This window comes from Ovis aries, chromosome 1, assembly GCF_016772045.2.
Source record: "Ovis aries strain OAR_USU_Benz2616 breed Rambouillet chromosome 1, ARS-UI_Ramb_v3.0, whole genome shotgun sequence".
Taxonomy (NCBI): Eukaryota; Metazoa; Chordata; class Mammalia; order Artiodactyla; family Bovidae; genus Ovis; species Ovis aries.
This window is the reverse complement of record NC_056054.1, coordinates 30,811,608-30,837,100: the sequence shown is the minus strand read 5'-3', so window position 1 is coordinate 30,837,100 and position 25,493 is coordinate 30,811,608. Positions and strand designations below refer to the sequence as shown.

Sequence of the window (25,493 nt, the reverse complement as noted above, 5' to 3'; positions counted from 1 at the left end):
CAGCTCTAGGGAGGAATAGATAGTAAAGTGTCAGCGTGGTGATCAGGAGACCAGTAATTCTCCTCCATCCACAAGCCTTTCAAGTGCACAGAGAATGATTTCCATCCTTTGCAAATTCAGGGCCCTGAACAGCAGCTGTTAGAAATCAGAGTTTGTTGAAGGCACTAGTCAATAACTCTGCAAATTAATTTCTCCCAATTTTATATTAACCAGGGCAAAAAGTACTGCTGAATATAATATCTCATCAATGTCCACTTTGATTGTTCCCTCAATGCTCTCAGCAGATTCAGGCCTGTAAACATGGCAACAGATAAAACTGATCAAGCTGCCTGCTAGTTAGCTTAGAAATTGCCCTCATACACCCCATGCCCACTTGAATATTGAACCAGCACTGCCCCTGATCTCTGAATTCTTTGTCCTCATATCTATCTGTCTATCTGTATATCTTTTTTCTCTTTTTCGCTGAGCTCCATTTGTATTGATGGCCACTATTCATGATCTGATTTACCTGCCTCCATTCTGGTACACACAGAAGGTGTGTTTCTCTTCTCCCAGTGGCATTCCCACCTACCCATGGAAGATAATCAGACCGTCAGCATGCATAAAGTGCCAGCCAACAGTTCACTTAGCGTGGCGACCCTATTACGGCTACAATATGGTTTCTTTGAAGCTTTGTGCAATTTTGAGAGTTAAGACGCCCTGAACTACTCTACATTGGGGAACTTTATCTCCAACTTCCTTCATGAGGCTAGACCTCGGGGCTTGTAATTATACTGCAGGACAGCAGGAAAGCAGTTGAGGAGGAAAAATCAATGAAAAGGATTCTTATCATAAGCTCCTTCTCTAATTTGGGGAAACAGAAATCGCTGCATGTTTTCTCAATAAGCACTCCATCAGAAGCCTTCTTATCCTGACAGGCTTCGCCCTTTCATAAACACAGCAAGAATAACCTCTGCACGCTGGCCTACCATAGTCAAGTATGAAAATGTGAATTCCACGGGTCACTGTTTTTGCAGCCGCCAGATGTGGATGAAAGGAGAAGGGTGTTTTATTGTGTTTTCTCAAGAAACAGAGAAAGGTCTGTCCTGAGATGGGTATGCTTTCCTCCCACACAAGTGGCCACCATGTGGCCAGAGGACAGCTAACTAATTTGCAAGATTAAGCTTTTCCAAATATTTGGAATTGGTCTATTCTGTCTTCAGCTAATAAAATGGATTTCTGCTCCAAAATGGATTTAGGAAGCAGACACAAGAACTCCTAAGGGCTTGTTGGCAAGTTACCTGTTAACAGGGTCCATCTGTCAAATGGATGTATAATGGAGAGGCCTTATATGGATTGTCTCCTACTTGCCCTCAAAAGGATGCCTACCTTTACATAGAGGTTCTACCAAGGGAAGCCAGTGTCAGCTGATAACAAGAGATGTCTAGGACATGAGCTTCTTTTGCACACACACCCTGTGCGTGTTGTGCTGAGCTAAGTTGCTTCAGTTGTGTCTGACTCTTTGCGATGCTATGGACTATAGCCTGCCAACCTCCTCTCTGTGCATGGGATTCTCCAGGCAAGGATGCTGGAGTGAGTTGCCATGCCCTCCTCTAGGGGATCTTCCCAACCCAGAGACCAAAGCTGGGTTTCCCGCATTACAGGCAGATTCTTTACCATCTGAGCCACCAAGGCAGCCCAGAAGTGCATAAACAGCAAGCATACATTAAGAACAAGCAAACAAACAAAACGAAACACTAAATACCCCTACCAAATGAGAAATCTACATTAACTGCAAGTATCTTTATTTGATGCAACGATTTATTCATTCATTTAATATTGAGTGTCTATGGTGTGCCAGAGACTCTGTTAGGTTCCAGGAAAATAGATGAGTAGGACACAGTCCCTGCCTTAAGGGAGGTGGTAGTTTATCCGGGGAGACATGGTGATAAACATCATTAATATAAAGTGCTATAAAATATAAACTGTTCAAGTAGTCTTTGGAGACTCCCAGAGTGTGCTGGGGAGGCAGGGAGTTTCACTGGGTAAATAGCCCTTGAGTTTGTGTTAGAGAATGAGGAGGAGATTTCCAGGGTTGGGGGGAATGTGTGTTCAGAGCCAGAGGACAGACTCTTTAGAATGGATGCTGTGTTTGGCAAGTGGCATATTCACAATCTACAGGGTGGATTGTGAAGTAGGAGGAAGGGAGAGGTGGCCCTGAGGAAGTGAGAAAGGCCAGCACCCTGTCATGAGGGACATTAGTCATGCTGATGAATTTATAATTGGCTCTGCAGGCAACGGGACGGGGGCACGGTGGGGCACTGGCGAGTGCTGTGTAGGGGAGCACGTTGGCCCTACAACAGGGTCGGAGATGGTTTGGAGTTGAGTTAGTCTAAAAAGGGGAGCATGCCTTCTGACAGTGAATGGTGATAAAGGATAATGAACTTTCATATGGTGACATGGAGCTCTTTCCTTTGCCTCTTAGATCTATTCCCCACCCTTCTCCACCATGCTCTTTGTCTCAGAGGCTGACCTATATCTGCGACTATATTGGTTTCCTAGCCCTCTGAGTCTAGTTAGTTTTTTCCTAATGGAAGCCCAGGCAAGAGATGGAAAGGAAAGAGAGGAGTGGAGTCAAGCAAGGGATTTACTCTCCCACGTCCCTCTCTTTGGGGCTATTTTGGACTGATTTGTCCCTTGATGGAAGTCACAGATATTCTCAATATGACCCTCTCCTGCAAGATCCAGTAACCTCTCCTTGTCCTCACTACTTCAGGTGAAGGGATGTTAAAACCTGTTGACCCATGGGTATGTGTTAGTCCCTATACTTTCTTCACATCCTGCCCACATCTTCCTAAATAATTCCTTTATTAATTCCTTCTTGAATTACCTAAAACTGAGTGAGTCATTTGTTTTGTGGTGGGACTCTAACTGCTACTGTTCTGAGAAGCATAGAAGAAGGATGGACAAAGTAACTAGTTCTCCCCAGGGCAGGGAAAAGGGAACCAAGAAGGCTTCAGAGAAGCAGTATATGAGTCCTGTCTTGAAAAAGGAACTTGAGTTTCCCAGGCATCAAGAGTGTGAAAGGCATCTGGACTGAAGGAATAAAATAAATAAATGGTGGCAGAAAGAAAGAGTAAGGCGTACAAAGGGAGCCATGGCTGGTTGGAGGGGAGGGTGCCTGGGAAACGAGATGAGATGCAGCAGATGAAGAGGGTCAGAGGGGAGGAGCCCTGAACCAGCTTAGAGGTGTGGGCTTTGATCCAGAGGAAAAGGACAAGAATGGTGGCAGCATTGGAAACTGAACTGGATAAAGAGTGGTAGAAGGACCTGAGTGTTTAACTCAGAGAAAAACTTAGGGGTAGGGTCACTGTCTTCAGATACATGAAGGGTCTGGATAACAATATACCAATATGGAATATGAGTTCATGTGTTTTGGCTCGGAAATTCTTTATCTAGGATTTTAGCTGAAGGAAAGAATACAAAGTTTTACTGCGTTATTCATAATAATTGAGAGCTGGAAACAATCTACATGCTCAGTAATAAAAGGGTTGGTAAATAAATTATGGTGGATCTTTATAATAGACTAGTGTGTGATTGTTAAAGTGTCTAAAAATGTAAAACCATGGGAACATACTTTTAATATCATGCTAAGTAGAAAAACAGAGTATGAAATATATAGAATGATCTCAAGGACATAAAAATATATGGACAAAATAAAGATGCAAAAATCTTATCCATAATACTGCTGTTGATGAGTTTGTGGGTGACAGATATTCTTAGGCTGTTCCAAAGATCATATCTAAACAGGAGTTGGTAGTAACACTGAGAATAACTATTTGAGAATAAAGGTACTATTAGGAACTTAACCAAGGAAAGAATAGGCAAACTTCTGTGCCTGAGAAGGTGAAAAAATTTGTTTTTTGCTCTAGAGAAAGAGAAAGGGGAGCAGAGATTTTGTTTATAAAAACCATCCTTTAATTTTTCATTTTGTGTTGCTTTGAATACTTAGTGAGACATAGCACCTTCCCATGTATTAAATGACAATTTGCCTCTACCTTCATAAATTGCCTTTTCATTCCTTTCCCTTTTGGTTTTGGATTTGACTCCTATTCAAATGTAAAACAGTTGTCTCATAGCATGAAGAAAGGTGATTATCCAAGTATCTTAACATCTCACCTATATGATAACAGTCTTTGAGTCCTTCATCAAAAAAGATGGGGAGAAAGTGAGTGGAGAGTAACCATGGCAGTGAGCAGTGTTTGCCAAATCGTGTTTTCTGGAAAAATAATTCTTGGAGAAGTTAATGGATGTGGTGGGGAAAAGGGTTCAAATGAGTTGGAAAATGCTGCATTAAATAAAGTAAAAGTAATGGTTTCTAAATTGCACCTAAGCTACAGGATTTACTATAACTTTTGTGTGTGTGTGTTAATAGGGATTAAGACTTCTCTAGAAAGGGGGAGAGGGAGATAGATAAGGTTTCCCAAATACCCGGGACCCCATGCTCTGTGGGCAACCCTGGCATGGATAAAGGAATACAGGCCAGGATGGCTAGAGGCCTGTTCTTTTAGTTTGCCGCTTAGTACGTTTAGTGTGTTTTGTGACCTTGGGCAAATTCCAACCATCCAACCATTGGTAAAATAAACAAGGATATGTTTGAGATGGGGATTGAAGGGTATTTAGGGTTTTGATGGGAGCAAAAACTTGCTAGGTGGAGGTAATTGAATGGGCCAAGTATAAGGCACTTTCCTGCCCAGGGATAGGAAACCAAATAATTCTGGGCCCCATTTTGTAACAAGTCTACCATGTAAGGAGGAAAGGTGACAGACGTGTTTACTTCTGAGAAATGGACTTTCACCAACTTCTTTTTATTTCTATTTCAAAGCCCAGAAACCCACCTGCCTTTTCCTAAGTGCTCCTGCCCACATAGGTAGACCACATCATAAAAATTCATATTTGAAATAAGAAACCTCACTACTTCAGTCACTTTGACAGCCAGACTTTGGGCTTATGGAGAAATTACAGATGAATGTCTTTAAAATCCAGTGAAGGAATTTTATGATCCGTTACTTGAATGGCAAGTCTAGAGTTTTCATACATGGCTTATTTTTACTAATTATATAATATATCCAGGGAAACTTATTAGAAAATAATTTGTTTTATTAAGAAAAACTAGCCTGAATCAGAACATTATTTAGATTGCTAATTGTGAAATGAGTTACTCTTTTAAAAAAATACCTTGAATTTGCAGCCAATCTACATTTTCAGCTAACTCCAGTTTCATGCCATTTGTATCTGGCACAGCACTGGTGCTGCAGAAATGGGTAATGTAGGCCTACATTACTTCTGCTTCATTGATTACACTGAACCCTTTGACTGTGTGAATCACAGCAAACTAGAAAATTCTTATAGAGATGGGAATACCAGTCGCCCTTACCTGTTTCCTGGGAAACCTGTATGCAGGTCAAGAAACAACAGTTAGAACCAACCAGACACGGAACAATGGATGGTTCCAAATTGGGAAGGGAGCACGACAAGACTGTATATTGTCACCCTGTTTATTTAACTTATATGCAGAGTACATCGTGCAAAATGCCAGGCTGGATGAATTACAAGTTTGAATCAAGATCATTGGGAGAAATACCAACAACCTCTGCTATGCAGATGATACTTTAATGGCAGAAAGTGAAGAGGAACTAAGAGCCTCTTGATAAAAGTGAAAGAGGAGAGTGAAAAAGCTGGCTTAAATCTCAACATTAAAAACAAAAAAAGATCTTGGCATCAGGTCCCATTCAGTTCAGTTCAGTCACTCAGTTGTGTCTGACTCTTTGCGACCCCATGAATCGCAGCATGCCAGGCCTCCCTGTCCAACACCATCTCCCGGAGTTCACTCAGACTCACGTCCATCGAGTCGGTGAAGCCATCCAGCCATCTCATCCTGGGTCATCCCCTTCTCCTCCTGCTCCAAATCCCTCCCAGCATCAGAGTCTTTTCCAATGAGTCAATTCTTCGCATGAGGTGGCCAAAGTATTGGAGTTTCAGCTTTAGCATCATTCCTTCCAAAGAATACCCAGGGCTGATCTCCTTTAGAATGGACTGGTTGGATCGCCTTGCAGTCCAAGGGACTCTCAAGAGTCTTCTCCAACACCACAGTTCAAAGGCATTGATTCTTCAGTGCTCAACTTTCTCCCCATTACTTCATGGCAAATAGATGGTGAAAAAGTGGAAACAGTGGCAGATTTTACTTTCATGGGCTCTACAACCACTGCAGATGGTGACTGCCGCCATGAAATTAAAAGACATTTGCTCTTTGGAAAAAAAGCTAGGACAAGCCTAGACAGTATATTAAAAACAACAACAACAACAACAACAGAGATATCACTTTGCTGACAAAGGTTTGTACAGTCAAAACTACGGTTTTTCCAGTAGTCATGTACAGATATGAGAGTTGGACTATAAAGAAAGCTGAGTGCTGAAGAATTGATGCTTTTGAGCTGTGGTGTTGGGGAAGACTCTTGAGAGTCCCTTGGACAACAAGGAGCTCAAACACATCAATCCTAAAGAAAATCAACCCTAAATATTCATTGGAAGGACTGATACTGAAACTGAAGCTCCAATACTTTGGTCACCTGATGCAAAATGCTGACTCACTGGAAAAGACTGTGATGCTGGGAAAGACTGAGGGAAAGAGGAGAAGGGGATGACAGAGGATAAGAAGGTTGGATGGCATCACTGACTCAATGAACATGAGTTTGAGCAAACTCTGGGAGGACAAGAAAGTGCGGATCTGCTGCAGCCCATGGGGTCACAGTCAGACACAACTTAGCATCTGAACAGAACAGGCCTTGTGCCATCAGTTTGTGAGGAGACACACTAGAACCGGGGTACAATGAGTGGTGAAGAATCTGCTTGTTATTGCAGGAGATGTGAGAGATGTGGGTTTGATTCCTGGGTCAGGAAGATCCTCTGGAGGAGGAAATGGCAGCCCATTCCAGTATTCTTGCTTGGGAAATCCCATGGACAGAGGAGTCTGGCGGTCCATAGGGTTGCAAAGAGTCAGACACGACTGAGTACGTACGCATGCGCAAGATACTGACATAGTGGCCCCAGAGCTCTGTTAGTGTCCTTAACAAAAGCCCTACAGATCCCGAAGGAAAGAATGTCTTGCTTGGTGAGATGCAGATGACTTCACAGAGATATCTGAGCTGTCTTGAAAAGCTGAATGGAATGTTCTCCTTAAAAGGAAGGGTATAAGGCATTACTGAGTCCCAGAAGCCTTCTCTGTCCTCCATAACTAAATCAATGTCTTTTTCTATGGCTCTCATAAACAATATTCTGCCCCAGAGTAGTAGCATGTACAACTTCTGACATTTCTATTTAGTGCACCACTTTTTAGTTTGTGTCTATCTGGTTAATCTAGTTCATGTTAGACTACATGGCTATGAAAATAGGGGCCATGTCTTTTTTTTCCCACTGTTCAGAACCCTGGCCAGAGAGGCTCCTGTTCAGTAGTGTTTGTTGAATGAATGAACAACATGATCAAAGACAAAAAGCATAGAAGATGGGAACATTTTAGGAGCATACAGAGTGGTTTATTCAACATGGCTGGAGTAGGATGCAGAGGGAACAGGAGACTGGAAAAAACTTCAGCAAAAGTTTATGAGCTCTTACTTAGCTACCAGTTTGGAACTAACGTAACTGAGTTAAAGTGAAAGTTAGCCCACCAGCATTTCTAAATAAGTGTATGAATCTCCCCCAACCCTAGCCCCCGTTAATCTAGCATTCTGTATGTCCTGTGTTGAAAAGTCTTTGTTCACTCTAAAGTCAGGTGGATAGGCCTCTGAACTTTTTTTTCGTTAAATTCCTTCTGGTTCAAAGACATCTCATCTGGTGGTCTGTTCATTCAAAGTGAAAAGGAGCAGTGGGGTAACAACCTACAAAGTGAAGTTCACGTACTGCCTTGTGGCATCCTTGAACCTCAGAGCTCTAGAAGGGACATGAGCGGAAGAAACTGAGGCTTGGGTTGAGGAAGTGATTTGTCAGAGGCCACTCAGCCAGGAAGGAACCATGCTGAGACTGGAACCCAGATTTGTCTGACTGGACACCATCTCATCAGTCCCTAATTTTCTGAAGCCACTTGCCTTTCATTCAGCAAACTCCTGCACTTTCAGGCTTCCTGCCCCAGAAGAGTTTCCTGTTTCACCTCCAAAGCCGTCAGCAGCCCTTAGGGCCCTGCCAAACATCTGGCACTTGACAGGGATGTTCCTCTGTTTCCCTCTCTCTGCAGGGTGCTGAAGGGGTGGGTCATGAATTATGCCTTGATTCCCTCTAGCCACGCAGAGTGTAAATAAACAGGAGCAGGGAAAGCACATGTGTCGATGGATGGTGAACCTTCTGTGTCCCTCTGAGTGGCTATCCGCAGGAAAACCCAGGCAGCTCTTCTCTGTAGGAGCCTCAAACATGGCTCTGTCCTTGGCGGGGGTTCCTGGAGCCTCTGCTGCTCTCCCTGCCCTCAGTTCCTACCCCTCATACACCCTATCTTAGCCCTGCTGTGATACAGAACTGCTACACGTCCCATAACATGCCACATTCTGTCATATGCCACAGTTTCCTTTCCGCTATGTACCTTGTTGGGAATTTTCTCTTTTGACTGTGGGTCTTTAAGAAAGCTCTGTTTAAGAGAAATTTCCTCTGTGAAGTATTCCTCCAAATGTAAGGGCTCCTTTGCTCTTTCTCACTCTGCCCTTTCAGCTGCTTTATACTTTATAGCATTTGTTTTATTGAATTATACCTATCTCCCCTACCTAGAAGAGAATTTGTTGCTAGTTGCTCAGTCATGTCTGACTTTTTGTGACCCTGTGAACTGTATCCCACCAGGCTGCTCTGTCCTTGGAATTTTCCAGGCAAGAATCTTGGGGTGGATTGTCATTCCCTTCTCCAGGGAATCTTCCCAACCCAGGGATTGAATCCTCTTCTCCTCACTGGCAGGAAGTAGTTCTAAGTAAATGTAGAACTAGGTATTTTGGGAGCATAGAGAGGGAGCTCACCTAGTTTATGAGTCAGGAAGGCCTTGGGAGGAATTAAAATTCAAGCTAATACTCTAAGAATAAGTACCTTATGGGGGAGGTGGGTGGGAGGAGGGAGAGCACATAAATTCCTGGAAGCATTCAGGAACTGAGGAACCAAGAGAAGACGGTATACCTGTAGTTGTAATAACCAAGGCTGGAGAAGTTGATGCGGTTGGATTGTGGGAGATTATTTTGTAATTCAAATTAGGAAAGACCATTCTGGTTATGATAAGAAAAAGTGATTGGAGGAAAGCAAGATCAGAAGCGGGAAGACCAGGTATGGGGCTGTTGCAGATTTCCAGTGGAAAGATGATAGTAGTTGAGTTTAGTGACACAGAGATGGTAGGCTTGGTGAAGTGGATGGATTATGGAGATATGGACAGTAATCTCTTGGTATCTGTGAGGGACTGGTTCCAGAGCCCCTTGGACACCGAAATCTGCAGATTTCCAAGTCCCTTATATAAAATGGAATAGTACAATGAGTACAGCTGGTCTTCTGTATCTATGGGTTTTGCATCTGTGGATGTGGAGGGCTGATTGTACAAAGTTGAATGGTTAGGACTTGGTGATTGTCTGGAGGGAGGTGAAGAGAGCGTGACACCAAGGAGTGTTTCCAGGATTCTGTCTTGAGTAACCAGATATTGGTGGCAGGAGGTAGTAAAACAGGGAGTGTAGGAGAGGGAGGGGAGGGGTAGGTGGTAGAATCTATCTTAATCATGCTGGAAGGTAGGAAGCCAAAGAAATATTCTGGTAGATCAATGACCAGTACACAGGCTGGAAAAGACTCTGATGCTGGGAGGGATTGGGGGCAGGAGGAGAAGGGGACGACAGAGGATGAGATGGCTGGATGGTTATCACTGACTCGATGGATGTGAGTCTGAGTGAAGTCTGGGAGTTGGTGATGGACAGGGAGGCCTGGAGTGCTGCGATTCATGGGGTTGCAGAGTCCGACATGACTGAGTGACTGAACTGAACTGAACACAGGCTGGAAGGTTAAGGGTCCAGGCTAGGGTTAGGGAGCAAAATTTAAGGAGGCACTCACTCTCAGGGTTCAACAAGTGAGGGCTGAACTTGAGAATGAGTATTTCCTTAAATTTTTCACCCTGGGCTCCTTTCCTGCCTCACTCTAGTCCTGGCCCTGTCTGAGTCACAGGAGAGAGGTTGGGCTAGAATTACAAGTTTGGATGATATCAGTATATAGGTGATGGAATGGACATTTACCATTGTTTAGCTTCCCAGAATTGATTTCCACTTCCTTACAGCACTTAATTTCATTTGGGGAATTAGTTTCCTCTCTTGTGTGTCTTGGACATTGTTTGAAATAGGTGCTTGCCTCCTACAATAGAAACCCATGAGGTCTCTGAAGAAGCACAGTCTGAATATTAGAGCTGGATTCTAAAGTCTATTGTACTTGGTGTAAGTCCTAAGCTAATGGCTCTAGCTAAACAGTTAAGCAAGATTTCAAAGGAGGAAATGAATAACTGTAGGCCATTTAAGTTCGCTGGCTTATCTTTCTGTCCTTTAGCCTCCCTCCTGCCATTTTGTGATGACAAGGGAAGAAAATATCCCTCTTCTCTACAGTGTGTTGTGTGAGGATTTGAGGGCTGTATGGACTTCCCTGGTGGCTCAGATGGTAAAGAATCCGCCTGTGATGCAGGAGACCTGGGTTCGATCCCTGAGTTGTGAAGATCCCAATACTCTTGTGTAGAGAATCCCTATGGACAAAGGAGCTTGGAGGGCTACAGTCCATGGGGTCACAAAGAGCTGGACACGATAAGCGACTAAGCACACGTTGGCTGCAGAAATTTCTGTTAGTATCCGGGAGACCCTGGAGCTGTTCTGGGAGAGTAGTGGCCAGTTATAGGAGGGGATCACACAGTCTGAAAACAAGATAAACACAATTGGAAACAGAGCAGAGACAATGAAAGAGACTGGGTCCTCACTGATATTGTTGGAAATTGCTGAATCAAGTCTCACCTGAAACTGTTAATAAGTTGGCAGCCAGATTGCTATTACACAGACTCCTCAGCAACAGGACTTAAGTAATATACAAATTAAGGTCTCTTTCGCATAACAGCCCAGAGGCTGCCAGAGTAGGTCTGCCATTCTCAACATGTGGCTTCCATCTGTAGGTACCAAGTGATTGCTTCAGTGGACTCTTTTCTCAACCCAGGAGAAGAGCAAACAGAGATATGGAGAGTAATATCTTTTTTAAGAAAGTGACCTGAGAACATACTTACCTCCTTCATTTACATTCTAATATACAGCTACATCTAGACGCAAGGAAGGCCAGGTGAAGAGGTCTCTGGAATGTGTGGGAGAGTTGGTCACAACCTTTGGATCACAGAGGTAGGGAGTCCTATTACTAAAGGGAAGGATGGGAGAATGGATCTTGGGAGTATTTATCTGTTTTGCCAAAGCAATAAACTCTTTTTTTCCCCTCCCTCAAGCCATTTTGAGTTGGGGTTTCTGTTCTTTGCAAAAATGATTCATCTTCTATGACAGTGGTCTCCAGCCCTTTTGGCACCAGGCATTGGCTTCATGGAAGACAATTTTTCCATGCACTGGGGATGGGGGAGTGGGTGGGATGGTTTTAGATTTACCCGCTGATTACCTCCTGCTGGGTGGCCTGGTTCCAACAGGCTGTACTGGTCCATGACTTGGGGGTTGGGGGCCTCTATTCTATGAGACAGGATCTGTCTCTCAGCCTTTGTCTGTCCCATCATAATGCCTCTCTGTGACCTTGAAGGGACAGTCTGGTGCTGTGTGTTTGAATGCAATTGAGTTTAATTTGTTAAGGGAGGTAGAGGAGAGGAAATCATTTGGGATTATACTCTGAGTTCTTGGTTATTTTCACACTTTGTATCCTTTAGTCCTTTCATTTTCTTTATCTCCAGGTTGCATGTAAGGAAACTGAAGCTGAGGAAGGTTTATATATGGTACAGACACCAGACAGGTACTAGGGTTACAATACAGCCCCTGTCTGTAGGATTTAAAGCCGGTGTCCTCACTAGTTCATCCTCACTGTATCTTGTGGTATTGAGGCTCATGGTGCTGTAAGAATTAGTGGGGATGTGAGGGGTCAGGAAAGTTGGTGGTAGAGGTCAGTTATGGGGGTGAGTATAGGGAATAAGGGGCTTCCCAGGTGGCTCAGTGGTAAAGGTTCCACCTGCCAAGGCAGGAGACGCAGAAGACGTGGGTTCAATCCCTGAGTCAAGGAAGATCTCATGGAGAAGGGAATGGCAACTCACTCCAGTATTCTTGCCTGGAGAATTCCATGGACAGAGGAGCCTGGCGGGCTACAGTTCATGGGGTTGCAAAGAGTTGGACATGATCAAATGACTGATCATGTACACACGCACAGAGAATGAGGATGGCTGGAGTTGTGTGTGTGTGTGTACATGTATACATATGTGTGCTTATATCCACAGAGATAGAAGGCAGGTAGGAAGGAGACAAGTGTTCAAAAGACTGGCAGGGGACCAGTCCAAACAGCCCGCATTTTCCCAAGACCTCTCCTTGTCAACCGCACTCCTGATTCCTCTTTAACATGATGCTTGCTTGTTGCCTGGGTGTTTATTTGAATGCGGTGTCTTGTAGACTCAGAGCCTTCCTTGCTCTGATAAGCTTGGGAAGCCTGGTGGGAAAACAGTTGCATCAACTAAGGAGTCTGGAATTTAATGGAGAAAGTTGCTTACGCCCATCCTGACTGCAAGGGCTGCTGCATTAGCAGAGGAAGGGGGCTGGAAGGGCAGGGCCGCCAGCAGGGTTGGGAGAAGGGTGGGGAGGCAATTCGCTAATAAGCTGGACTTCCAGGAAGGAAAGCCCACCCTCCACTCCCCCACCACCAAGGTTGAATGAAGGCTGCCTTAGGACATCTCCTGCCTGTGAAGGCTCTCTCGGAAGAATTCTATTGTCTGCCCTTTGAGAGGAAACTTGTTCCTTAGAGAGCACAATGAGGACACGACCTCCAAGGACACAGGGAGGAAGCTGGGAGTCCTTGAGTTCTCCAAGAACCTGCTGTAGACAGTCTCTTGGCAAGCGTTCACGCGGGTAGCTGAACACTTTACCCTGGTGGAGCAGCCGGGGTCCTGGGAACAGTGGTGAACGGAGGAGTCAGCCTTCTGAGGGCTCTGCCCAGCCCAGTCCCTCCGCAGCCTACGGTCACCTTGCCCCTGTGATGGGGAAAGTGAAGCTCCATTTCTGTGACCCCCTCTGTGCCCTCCTCCCAGCCAGTTAAAACTGTTCACTGCTCCTGGATAAACGCCACCCACGTTCCTCATCCCAGGGTCACCGCAGTGTCCTTTCTTCCCCGCCTACGTTTGCTCATCTTTCAGGACTGGATCAAATGCCACCTCTTTGGGGAAGCCTTCCTGGTTTGACCCAGGCAGTCATTGATTCCTACTTTCTGTAAGTACATATTATTTTTACATGCATATCTTAGCTTATTGTCTTGCATTTTGTAGACACCCAGTAAGTATGTCTCTAAATGTGTGCGTGCGTGTGTGGTCGCTTCAGTCATGTCCGATTCTTTGCAGCTCTGTGGACTGTGGCCCTCTAGTCTCCTCTGTCCATGGGAGTCTCTAGGCAAGAATACTAGAGTGTTGCCAATTCCTTCTCCAGGAGGTCTTCCTGACCCAGGGATCGAATCCCAGTCTCTTAAGTCTCCTGTATGGGCAAGCTGGTTCTTTACCATTAGCGCCACCTAGGAAGCACAAAGAATTTCATTTATAAACTTTATCAACAGTAACAGCATTAAACTAAGTCAATAAATGTATAGTCTTGACTTAATTTATTACTGTTGATAAAGTTTATAAATGAAATACTTAAGGGATTGTATAAATAGTTGTATATGTTCATGGTTGCTACTCAAAATATTTTTTTGTTGAAACTTGTGTTTTAATTCTTCAGTTCAAGCTGTGTGGTTACTGCCCTTGTCTCTCCAAACTTGCATTCAAGTCACAGGTGACTTCTTAGATGAATGACATGCCACTTGTCTTTGTGTACTCTTCAGTAAGTCACCTCTCTCTCTGATTCCCATCTTTAACGTAGGGTTTGAGAACAAACGTTTGGTGCTGAGGCTCCCTTTAAGCTGAACAATGCTATAGTTCTAGCCATGAAATATTTAAAATGTGACCTCCCAGGAATGTTTGTATTTTAAAGGAGTCATTTAACTAGCGGCAAAAAGCATTAACAGTGGGAACTCACTGGAGGCTGAAGTAGCAGGATTCCAAAGGTAAATATTAGCAGAACTTTCTATAGAGTGACAAAGCAAAGACCCTTTATTTAGCTTCCTTTGAGTACTGCCATTCAACTTGGTATGAATATACCTCCTCCTTACAAGAACTTAATCAGGGAATAGACACAACGAAAACTTAAATGCATTTTGCTATGCGAAAGAAATCAGTTTGAAAAGGCCATGTACTGTCTGGTTCTAATCATCTGACATTCCAGAAAAGGTAAAATTATGGAGATAGGAAAAAAAAGAAAAACAGTGGTTACCAGGGAATAGGAAATTGGGGCTGGGTGAAGGGAGAGATGGAATACAGAGGATTTGGGGGGAGTGAAACTATTCTGTGTGATTCTGTAATGGTACCTGACATTATACATTTGTTAAAACCCATAGAATGTACAACTCAAAGAGTGAACCCTAGTGTAAAGTGTGGATTGTAGTTAGTTATAACGTGTCAGTATTGGCTCATTTTAACAAAGGTGCCACGCTCATGCAAGATGCCAAAAGTAGGGGAAATTGTGTGTGAAAGGGAGGGGCCTATGGGAGATCTCTGCACTTTCTGCTCTCTCTATACATCTAAAAACTGCTTAAAAATAAAGTCTATTAATTAAAAAAACCTTAATCACACATCTCCTTAATCATAGCTAACATTTATAGAGCACTTATTAGGCACTGCTCTAAGTAATTGTATATATTGACTCTTTTCAGAGATTTCCACATCAAACTTAAGTTGTTGTTCAGTCTCTCAGTGATGTGCTACTCTTTGTGACTCCATGGACTGCAGTACGCCAGGCCACCCTGTCCTTCACCATCTCCCGGAGCTTGCTCAGACTCATGTCCATTGGTGATGCCATCCAACCATCTCATCATCTGTCACCCTCTTCTTCCACCTTCAATCTTTCCCAGCATAAGAGTCTTTTCTAGTAAGTCAGCTGTTCACATCAGGTGGCCAAAGTATTGCAGTTTCAACTCCAGCATCAGTTCTTCCAATGAATATTCAGGATTGATTTCTTTTAGGATTGACTGGTTTAATGTCCTTGCAGTCCAAGGGACTCTCAAGAGTGTTCTCCAACACCACAGTTTAAAGCATCAATTCTTCAGTGCTCAGACTTCTTTATGAGGTAAGTGCTATTATCAGTTTCATCTTACAGATGAGGAAACTGAGGCACAGTGAGGTTAGAGGAACTTGCCCGGGGTTGCACAGCTAGTGATCAGTAGGGCCCTCTTTGATCCCAGGCAGGCTGGCTACAGAGTTCACACCATGCTCTACCACCTGCTTCTAGCCTCTCCCCTACCATGTGCCAGAGATGTGTGATTTCTCTGTTCAGGTAAGCCTCCAGCCTCCCTCTGGAAGCCTTTCAGACCTGCCACAGGCTGGGTAGGTGACTGTTCCATGCTGTCATACACTCTGGCCTTGACTCTGCAGACACATCATAATTAGAGCACATTTGTTGAATGTAGCCTGAGGATTGCCAAGGAGTGTTTGGCATGTATTTTGTTGAATCCCAGAGAAACCATGGACTTTCACTAAACCGCCTACTCATATCTGTTCACTAAAAGGCAGCCAGCTGAGTGAGCTGCTCCCGTGCTCACTGCTGCTTCCTTCTCCAATGTCCTGGATATTCTTCTCTAATGCCTTTGATTGTGTGCCTCCATCCTCGCTTGGTCTCAGTGTCAAGGACACCGGTGACATTTCCTGTGCCTACTTTTTTCTCACTGTGAAAAGTAAACACAATGTTGGCCACACTCCTGTCCTTCAACTCTGCCCTTGTTCTTCATGTTTCCTTAAAGTTTTATCTGTAGCATCGCTCATTTCTTGGACAGAGTCTAATTCAAGCCAGAAGGTGAGCAGGTGAGAACTCATTTAGGGAGACAAATGGTTCACTTCTGTGCCCTCCTCTCCTAAAGGTTATTTCTTTGCCAGCAAAGACAAAGAAAAAGAGCTGGGAAACTGAGCTTGCTCAGTCCTAAACACCGCATCACAGGTACTACTTAGTGGACAAATTATGCCTCCCCAGTTCACACTGATTCTTCCAATCACGATAATAAGACCCTGGAGATGTGAGTGGAGGTGGTCTGGATTCCCCTCCCTTACAAGTGGCCCCTGGGAAGCTGGGCCTCGCCTGGCACTCTGGGGGCTGGGCTCTCACTAAGGACTGTAGGTTGAAAAGCTGAAGCAGGTCTAGAGACTACATGCAGATTGGGAAGCCGGAGTGAGTGGAACAAGTAGCCCTGCCCTCTATCCGCTGGCTCTGCTTCAGCCACACCTCCCCCCTTCCCCTCCCTACTCCCTAAAGCCCAGGGACAGCGCCCTCCTTTTAGCTCCCTTATTTCTTGCTCCCCTTCTGTCAACTAACTCTTAGCCTACTGTCCAGGCCTGGCTGAAATTTCAGTTTCTCCAAACGTCTTCAAATTCCCTTTACTTCCTCCCCTAATAGAGGGCCTGCTGTACGTTCACAGGGGGTCCTGAACTTCCCCAAGCTTTACACCCATGTCACTTACTTGCAATAAATAAAGTCATGGGTTGACTTTCCAGTTAGTTAGTAAACCATGTAAGGGGAAGCTGTGTCATGTTGGCCGTTTCATTGCTTACTACAGTGCCTGCAAGAAGACGAGCACACGTGAATTATTCATCAAATAAAGGGATGAAACTCTAAAGTACCAGGGAAAAGGGGTGGGCCTTAGAGCCGAGGTCATAGGCCAGAAACCACCCTGAGGAGGGCAGCAGAAACAGCCTGTGTGTTCGTTATACTCTGTGCCCCATTAATGTGTATTTAATAAATGAAAGAACATTGATTTCACTGTGCTTGGAACCCCCCCATCGGCAAGTAAATTAAGTCTTGAATGGAGCAAAGCACCTTTTTCCCCAAGAATCAGAATGGCCCGTGCTAATATATTCTGGGGGAGTTTCGGACCACAGATTAAAAAATAGGTTCCCCCCTTCCAAACCACTTCCTTGAGGATGCACTGAATCACAGTGAATGGCCAATTGAGCTGCCAGTAGGCCCATTAGAAAATGGGTTGTCAGGGACTTGTATTACGTCGGATTAACATTAGGCATCTCTGTCTCAACCCAGTGAAAGGCTTCAAGTGTCCTTGGAATTTCAGTGACCTTTCCCCATCAATGACGATATTGTTCTCCCGCCTGATGGCTTAATTCATAGGAAATGCAACCCACTCCTCATCATCGCTGCCCACCACATCTGGGATGGGGCCGAGGGCCTCAGAGCGCTGAGCATGTTATATTCGCTTGCACCAAACCTCCCGGGGTGCAGGGGCTCCTGAGAGTTGTTTTCTGAGACTTTTTACAGTTTTTCTCAATGGTCTTAGCTGAGAATTAGGAGGCAATGGCAAAGGTTCTAGGAGTCTAGCAGGTCTTAAACCTGTCATCAGCAGAGCTCCTCTGATGCAGTAGGGTAAAGCTGCTGATTTGAAGCCACCTAGAACTCAGGTAATGGTGTGGGATCTGAAGCCCAGAGAGACCACATTCATTTAGGGAAAGCACAGGGGAATAATGGCTGTTGACATGTTTGTTTTTAAATCCTCTCTGTGGCCTGAAGACTTTTCTGCCTCTGTTTTCCTGATGAGAGGGCAATGGCTCACAGGACACAGCAACTGGATGGACTGCTAGAATTCAGACATCAAGTGGGTGGTGGGGATATCTACTGAACACCTTCTTGGGTTACATAGGATACTAGGGATTTTGGATTCTTTTCCTCCTGTTTCTCATCATAGCATTACAATGTCGAAACTGAAGCCAAGGTAGAGCTGGCTAATTCCTTTCTACTGCAATTCAGCATTGTTAGGCAAGCTTCTCCAGCAGCTTGGCAGCCAAAGAAGAGAATATAGGTGGCTGGGTGGAGCAGAATGAAGGGTCTGTAGGAAGGGGAGGGGAGAGTTTGGGCAGGGGAGGAGATGAGGCTGGTGGAAAAGCAGGGACGGATCACATTCAAGGTGACTCCTTCGTGTCGAGACTATGACTGGTCCTCAGAACATGTCTTCTGAACGGGCGTTGGAATGCTAGCAGGGAGCTGATGGGCAGGTGAGCCAAGTTCCTGGAGGGTCTAGGGATGCATGCCTCAGTGCAGTAGTTATAAAAGTGAGCTGCTAGGAGTTGGGGTTACCAGGGGAGGGTAGTGGCCTTTAAGAGCTTCAGAGGAGGAGACATTGGGAGTTATGAAGTGATGGCCACCAGGGGACCATTACTGGGCAGCTGCAGAAGCATGTGGCAATGGCCACTGGCATTGAGGAACAGGAGGCCGATGAGAAACAGCCGGGGGTAACTCTTTCCGTGCATCCCTGGGTCTTCCACACTATTCTGTGTGGAGATGGATGAAAATCTCTGATAACTTTGAAGAGTCAAGTGTTAGGCTTCTCCAAAGCTTTATTTCCGAGAGGTAGAAAAGACCATAAGCAAAGATTGTGTATGCTCAGGTTGCCCAGTCATGTCCGACTCTGCGAACCCATGGACCGTAGCCCGCCAGACTGCTCTGTCCATGGACTTTTCCAGGCAAGAATACTGAAGTGGGTTGCCATTTCCTACTCCAAGGGATCTTTCTGACCCAAGGATCAAACCTGAGCCTCTTGCACTGGCAGGCAGATTCTTTACAACTGCACCACCTGGGAAGCCCAGACAAAGACCATTGAGTGCTAAGACACTTCAGTCACGAAGACACTTCAGTCATGTCCGACTCTGTGTGACCCTATGGACTGTAGGCGGCCAGGCTTCTCTGCCCATGGAATTCTCCAGACAAGAATACTGGAGTGGGTTGCTGTGTCCTCCTACTGGGGAATCTTCCTGACCCCGGGATTGATCCTGGGTCTCCTGCATTGGCAGGCAAATTCTTTACCATTCACAATAAGCTGTGGAAAATTCTGAAAGAGATGGGAATACCAGACCACCTGACCTGCCTCTTGAGAAATCTGTATGCAGGCCAGGAAGCAACAGTTAGAACTGGACATGGAACAACAGACTGGTTCCAGATAGGAAAAGGAGTATGTCAAGGCTGTATATTGTCACCCTGCTTATTTAACTTCTATGCAGAGTACATCATGAGAAACGCTGGACTGGAAGAAACACAAGCTGGAATCAAGATTGCTGGGAGAAATATCAGTAACATCAGATATGCAGATGACACCACCCTTATGGCAGAAAGTGAAGAGGAACTAAAAAGCCTCTTGATGAAAGTGAAAGAGGAGAGTGAAAAAGTTGGCTTAAAGCTCAACATTCAGAAAACAAAGATCATGGCATCCGGTCCCATCACTTCATGAGAAATAGATGGGGAAACAGTGGAAACAGAGTCAGACTTTATTTTTTTGGGCTCCAAAATCACTGCAGATGGTGATTGCAGCCATGAAATTCAAAGACCCTTACTCCTTGGAAGAAAAGTTATGAGCAACCTAGATAGCATATTCAAAAGCAGAGACATTACTTTGCCGACTAAGGTCCGTCTAGTCAAGGCTATGGTTTTTCTGGTGGTCACGTATGGATGTGAGAGTTGGACTGTGAAGAAGGCTGAGTGCCGAAGAATTGATGCTTTTGAACTGTGGTGTTGGAGAAGATCCAACCAGTCCATTCTGAAGGAGATCAACCCTGGGATTTCTTTGGAAGGAATGATGCTAAAGCTGAAACTCCAGTACTTTGGCCACCTCATGAGAAGAGTTGACTCATTGGAGAAGACTTTGATGCTGGGAGGGATTGGGGGCAGGAGGAGAAAGGGATGACAGAGGATGAGATGGCTGGATGGCATCACGGACTCGATGGACATGAGTCTGAGTGAACTCTGGGAGTTGGTGATGGACAGGGAGGCCTGGCATGCTGCGATTCATGGGGTCGCAAAGAGTCGCACACGACTGAGCGACTGAACTGAACTGAACTGAGTGCCACTTGGGAAGCCCAATAAAGACTACAAACATCTCTGTATCAAGGTCCACTTAGTTCTTGGGACATGAATGTCACCCGCAGTGTATAACCAGGAAGCTCAGATGTGGGCTAGAGTGCCTCCTACTGTGTCTTTCTCTGAATTTGGTTGGTGGAAGACAAAGTCAGTGCTAATCTATGGATACATTTCTTTTCATGCAGGCACTGCCTTTACTCAGCCTTGGCGTCCTGCAGCAGAGGTCTGGGCTGTAATAGAGTGGGTCTTATTTTTTTATGAAGTTCATGAACTTTGAAGGAAGGAACTTGGAAAAAAAAAGGTCTTATTACCTCAGGAATGAAGGTTCATGCTTCTTTTAATGCCAGACATTGGTGTGGCCTTACTTGTTAGAGACACAAATAATCTGGGTGAAAAATTGCAACAAAGTGGCAAGGAGAAAACAGGATGGCTTCTTGGAGTAAAGCAGGTTGGGTCGGGGAGAAAAGGTCAGTGAAATGTCAACCTAAAGTGGAGAGATGCTGAGGAAAGGCAAGCAGATTTAAATTATGGTCAGACATTTGTATAGACTGACTTTGTGACAAGACTCTGCCATAGACCCTTCCAGAATCTGGGATAATGGGAAGAACATGATCTCTGGATTCAGATGAATTTGGCTTTAAATTTCAATTTGGCTACTTACTATAAGCTGCATGACCCATACCTTCCCCAAATCTCTTGAGCTTCAGTTTCCAAATCTGTACAATGTAGAAAATAAAAAATAAAAAAATTTACCTGGCAAGATTGTTGAGGGGATTGGATGAGACTCTGCAGGATAAGTGTCAGGCACTGTGTTCATAAAGAGAAATGTGGTACAAAGCTTCTGAATTCACACTACTATTATTGTTAATTTTTGCTGCAAAAAGATTTATTGTTTGTATTTAGTCCAAGTCTTCGGATAGGGCTTCAGGATAGTTAAAAAGCAGCCCACTGGCTGCAGAGTGTCAGGTGGCTGCATTGACACCAGAGGGGGCTTCTCAAAGGCTGCTGGGCTCCAGAGCCTCCTGGTGCTGCTTGAGGGCGAGCCTTTGCAAGAGATAATCACCCAGCCCTACCTGGGGGTCAGCCAATTCACAGAAGAAGTGGCCCATGCCCTCCAAAGTCATATCATTGTGGTGGAAATAGAAGCCCAGAGAGAGGTAGTGTAGGAGGCTTGCAGCTGCAGGTTGACCGGGAGGTCAATGGCAGCTTCCTCCTGAAGGGAATAATTCTGATGAATGTGGGATCATGTGGTTGATCAGCAATAAGAAATTAATCTCAAAAAATGGTGTGAGCTTGTCCCAGAGTCTGAGGCTGGCTGAGTGGTTGGTTCCGAAGGTTTGATAGGAAAAATGTTTGCAAGTGGTTAGAGCCTGGAGGAGGGAACTTCCCTGGGTCTTTTCTGTCCAAACACCATTGAAGCAAGAGACAGAGCAACAGGATCATCAAGCATAGTGCTCACAGTCACATTTTTTAATGAAATATATCTTTAAATTATACAGGGCAGTGGTTCCCACGAGTTAATCATTAACTGACCGGGAGGCTGACTGCTGCGCTGAAGTTTACCTCTGCAGAGAGTCCTTGGAGGAGTGCTGGACGTCAGGGCCCATGCTAGCTCGGTGTTTTCCAAACTTCTCTGTTGATGGGAATCTCCTGTGCATGCTTGTTAAACTTTACAAGTTCTTGGCTTCATCCCAGACCCACTGAGTAAGAAGCTCCAGGGGGCCCAGGAAGCTGTTTCACCTGTTGTTTGTTTTTTATGACTGGACTAGGTCTTCATTGCTGTTACTTGGGTTTTCTCTAGTTGTGGCCAGTGGGGGTGACTCTCTGATTTCAGTGCATAGTTCAGTTCCGTCCAGTTGCTCAGTCATGTCTGACTCTTTGCGACCCCATGGAGTACAGCACGCCAGGCCTCCCTGTCCATCACCAACTCCTGGAGTTTACTCAAACTCATGTCCATTGAGTCAGTGATGCCATCCAACCATCTCATCCTCTGACATCCCCTTTTCCTCCGGCCCTCAATCTTTCCCAGCATCAGGGTCTTTTCAAATGAGTCAGTTCTTCACATCAGGTGGCCAAAGTATAGGAGTTTCAGCTTCAGCATCAGTCCTTCCAGTGAATATTCAGGACTGATTTCCTTTAGGATGGACTGATTGGATCTCTTTGCAGTCCAGCTCTCACATCCATACATGACTACTGGAAAAAACCAGTAGATAGCATATTCAAAAGCAGAGACATGACTTTGCCGACTAAGGTCAGTCTAGTCAAGGCTATGGTTTTTCCTGTGGTCATGTATGGATGTGAGAGTTGGACTGTGAAGAAGGCCGAGCACCGAAGAATTGATGCTTTTGAACTGTGGTGTTGGAGAAGACTCTTGAGAGTCCCTTGGACTGCAAGGAGATCCAACCAGTCCATTCTGAAGGAGATCAGCCCTGGGATTTCTTTGGAAGGAATGATGCTAAAGCTGAAGCTCCAGTACTTTGGCCACCTCATGTGAAGAGTTGACTCATTGGTAAAGACCCTGATGCTTGGAGGTATTGGGGGCAGGAGGAGAAGGGGAAGACTGAGGATGGGATGGCTGGGTGGCATCATGGACTCGATGGACATGAGTCTGAGTGAACTCCGGGAGATGGTGATGGACAGGGAGGCCTGGTGTGCTGCGATTCATGGGATCGCAGAGAGTCGGACACAACTGAGCGACTGAACTGCACTGAGCTGAGGTTAGTCATAACCTTTCTTCTAAGGAGCAAGTGTCTTTTCACTTCATGGCTGCAGTCACCATCTGCAGTGATTTTGGAGCCCCCCAAAATAAACTCTGTCACTGTTTCCATTGTTTCCCCGTCTATTTGTTATGAAGTGATGGGACCAGATGCCATGATGTTAGTTTTCTGAATGTTGAGTTTAAGCCAGCTTTTTCACTCTCCTCTTTCACTTTCATCAAGAGGCTCTTTAGTTCTTTGCTTTTTGCCATAAGGGTGGTGACATCTGCCCATCTGAGGTTATTGATATTTCTCACGGCAATCTTGATTCCAACTTGTGCTCCATCTAGCCCAGCGTTTCTCATGATATACTCTGCATATAAGTTAAATAAGCAGGGTAACAATATACCACCTTGACACACTCCTTTCCTGATTTGGAACCAGTCTATTGTTCCATGTCCAGTTCTAACTGTTGCTTCCTGACCTGCATACAGATTTCTCAAGAGGCAGGTCAGGTGGTCTGGTATTCCCATCTCTTGATGAATTTTCCACAGTTTGTTGTGATCCACACAGTCAAAGGCTTTGGCATAGTCAACAAAGCAGATATAGATGTTTTTCTGGAACTCTCTTGCTTTTTCCATGATCCAGCGGTTGTTGGGAATTTGATCTCTGGTTTCTCTGCCTTTTCTAAATCCAGTTTGAACATCTAGAAGTTCACAGTTCATGTGTTGCTGAAGCCTGGCTTGAAGAATTTTGAGCGTTACTTTACTAGCCTGTGTACAATTCAGTCACTCAGTTGTGTCTGACTCTGTGACCCCATGAACCACAGCACGCCAGGCCTCTCTGTCCATCACCAACTCCCGGAGTCCACCCAACCCCAGGTCCATTGAGTCGGAGATGCCATCCAACTATCTCATCCTCTGTCATCCCCTACTCCTCCTACCCTCAATCTTTCCCAGCATCAGGGTCTTTTCAAATGAGTCAGCTCTTCACTTCAGGTGGCCAAAGTATTGGAGTTTCAGCTTTAGCATCATTCCTTCCAAAGAACTCCCAGGACTGATCTCCTTTAGGATGGACTGGTTGGATCTCCTTGCAGTCCAAGGGACTCTCAAGAGTCTTCTCCAACACCACAGTTCAAAAGCATCATTCTTTGGTGCTCAGCTTTCTTTATAGTCCAACTCTCACATCCATACATGACCACCAGAAAAACCATAGCCTTGACTAGATGGACCTTTGTTAACAAAGTAATGTCTCTGCTTTTCAATATGCTGTCTAGGTTGGATGTAACTTTCCTTTCAAGGAGTAAGCGTCTTTTAATTTCATGGCTGCAGTCATCATCTGCAGTGATTTTGGAGCCCAGGAAAATAAAGTCTGACACTGTTTCCACTGTTTCCCCAACTATCTGCCATGAAGTGATGGGACCAGATGCCATGGTCTTAGTTTTCTGAATGTTGAGCTTTAAGCCAACTTTTTCACTATGCTCTTTCACTTTCATCAAGAGGGTCTTTAGTTCCTCTTCACTTTCTACCATAATGGTGGTGTCATCTGCATATCTGAGGTTATTGATATTTCTCCTGGCTTTCTTTATTCCAGCTTGTGCTTCCTCCAACCCAGCATTTCTCATGATGTACTCTGCATATAAGTTAAATAAGCAGGGTGATAATATACAGCCTTGATGTACTCCTTTTCCTATTTGGAACTAGTCTGTTGTTCCATGTCCAGTTCTAACTGTTGCTTCCTGACCTGCATATAGTTTTCTCAAGAGGCAGGTCAGGTGGATGAATGCAATTGTGTGGTGGCTGAGCATTCTTTGGCATTGTCTTTTTTTGGGATTGGAATGAAAACTGACCTTTTCCAGTCCTGTGGCCACTGCTGAGTTTTCCAAATTTGCTGGCATACTGAGTGCAACACTTTCAGAACATCATCTTTTAGGATTTGAAATATTTCAACTGGAATTCCATTACTTCCACTAGCTTTGTTCATAGTGATGCTTCCTAAGGCCCACTTGACTTCCCATTCCAGGATGTCTGGCTCTAGTTGAGTGATCACACCATCATGATTATCTGGATTGTGAAGATCTTTTTTGTATAGTACTTCTGTCTATTCTTACCACCTCTTCTTAATATCTTCTGCTTCTGTTAGGTCCATACCATTTCTGTCCTTTATTGAGCCCATCTTTGCATGAAATATTCTCTTGGTATCTCTAATTTCCTTGAAGAAATCTCTAGTCTTTCCCATTCTATTATTTTCCTCTATTTCTTTGCATTGATCACTGAGGAAGGCTTTCTTATCTCTTCTTTCTATTCTTTGGAACTCTGCATTCAGATGCTCTTATCTTTCCTTTTCTCCTTTGCCTTTCACTTCTCTTCTTTTCACAGCTATTTGTAAGGCCTCATCAGACAACCACTTTTTCTTTTTCCATTTCTTGTTTTTGGGGATTGTCTTGATCACTGCCTCCTGTATAATGCCATGAACCTCTGTCCATAGTTCTTCAGGTACTCTATCTATCAGATCTAATCCCTTGAATATATTTGTCACTTCCACTGTATAATCATAAGGGATATGAGTTAGGTCATACCTGAATGGTATAGTGGTTTTCCTTACTTTCTTCAATTTCAGT

General features: G+C 44.7%; 1 long non-coding RNA gene across 3 annotated transcripts in view; it reads left to right on the top strand.

Annotated features, from left to right (window-relative positions):
• The first annotated feature begins 13,075 nt into the window (after positions 1–13,075).
• LOC121819402 (uncharacterized) overlaps positions 13,076–25,493 on the top strand; it is a 112,308-nt gene continuing 99,890 nt past the window's right edge. For 2 of the 3 annotated variants that reach the window (XR_009599268.1, XR_009599266.1), the window contains exons 1-2: positions 13,076–13,457; positions 15,298–15,401. This is a non-coding gene — a long non-coding RNA (uncharacterized LOC121819402). The remainder of the gene's footprint in view (positions 13,458–15,297; positions 15,402–25,493) is intronic. The other variant, XR_006059630.1, reaches the window with a different exon arrangement.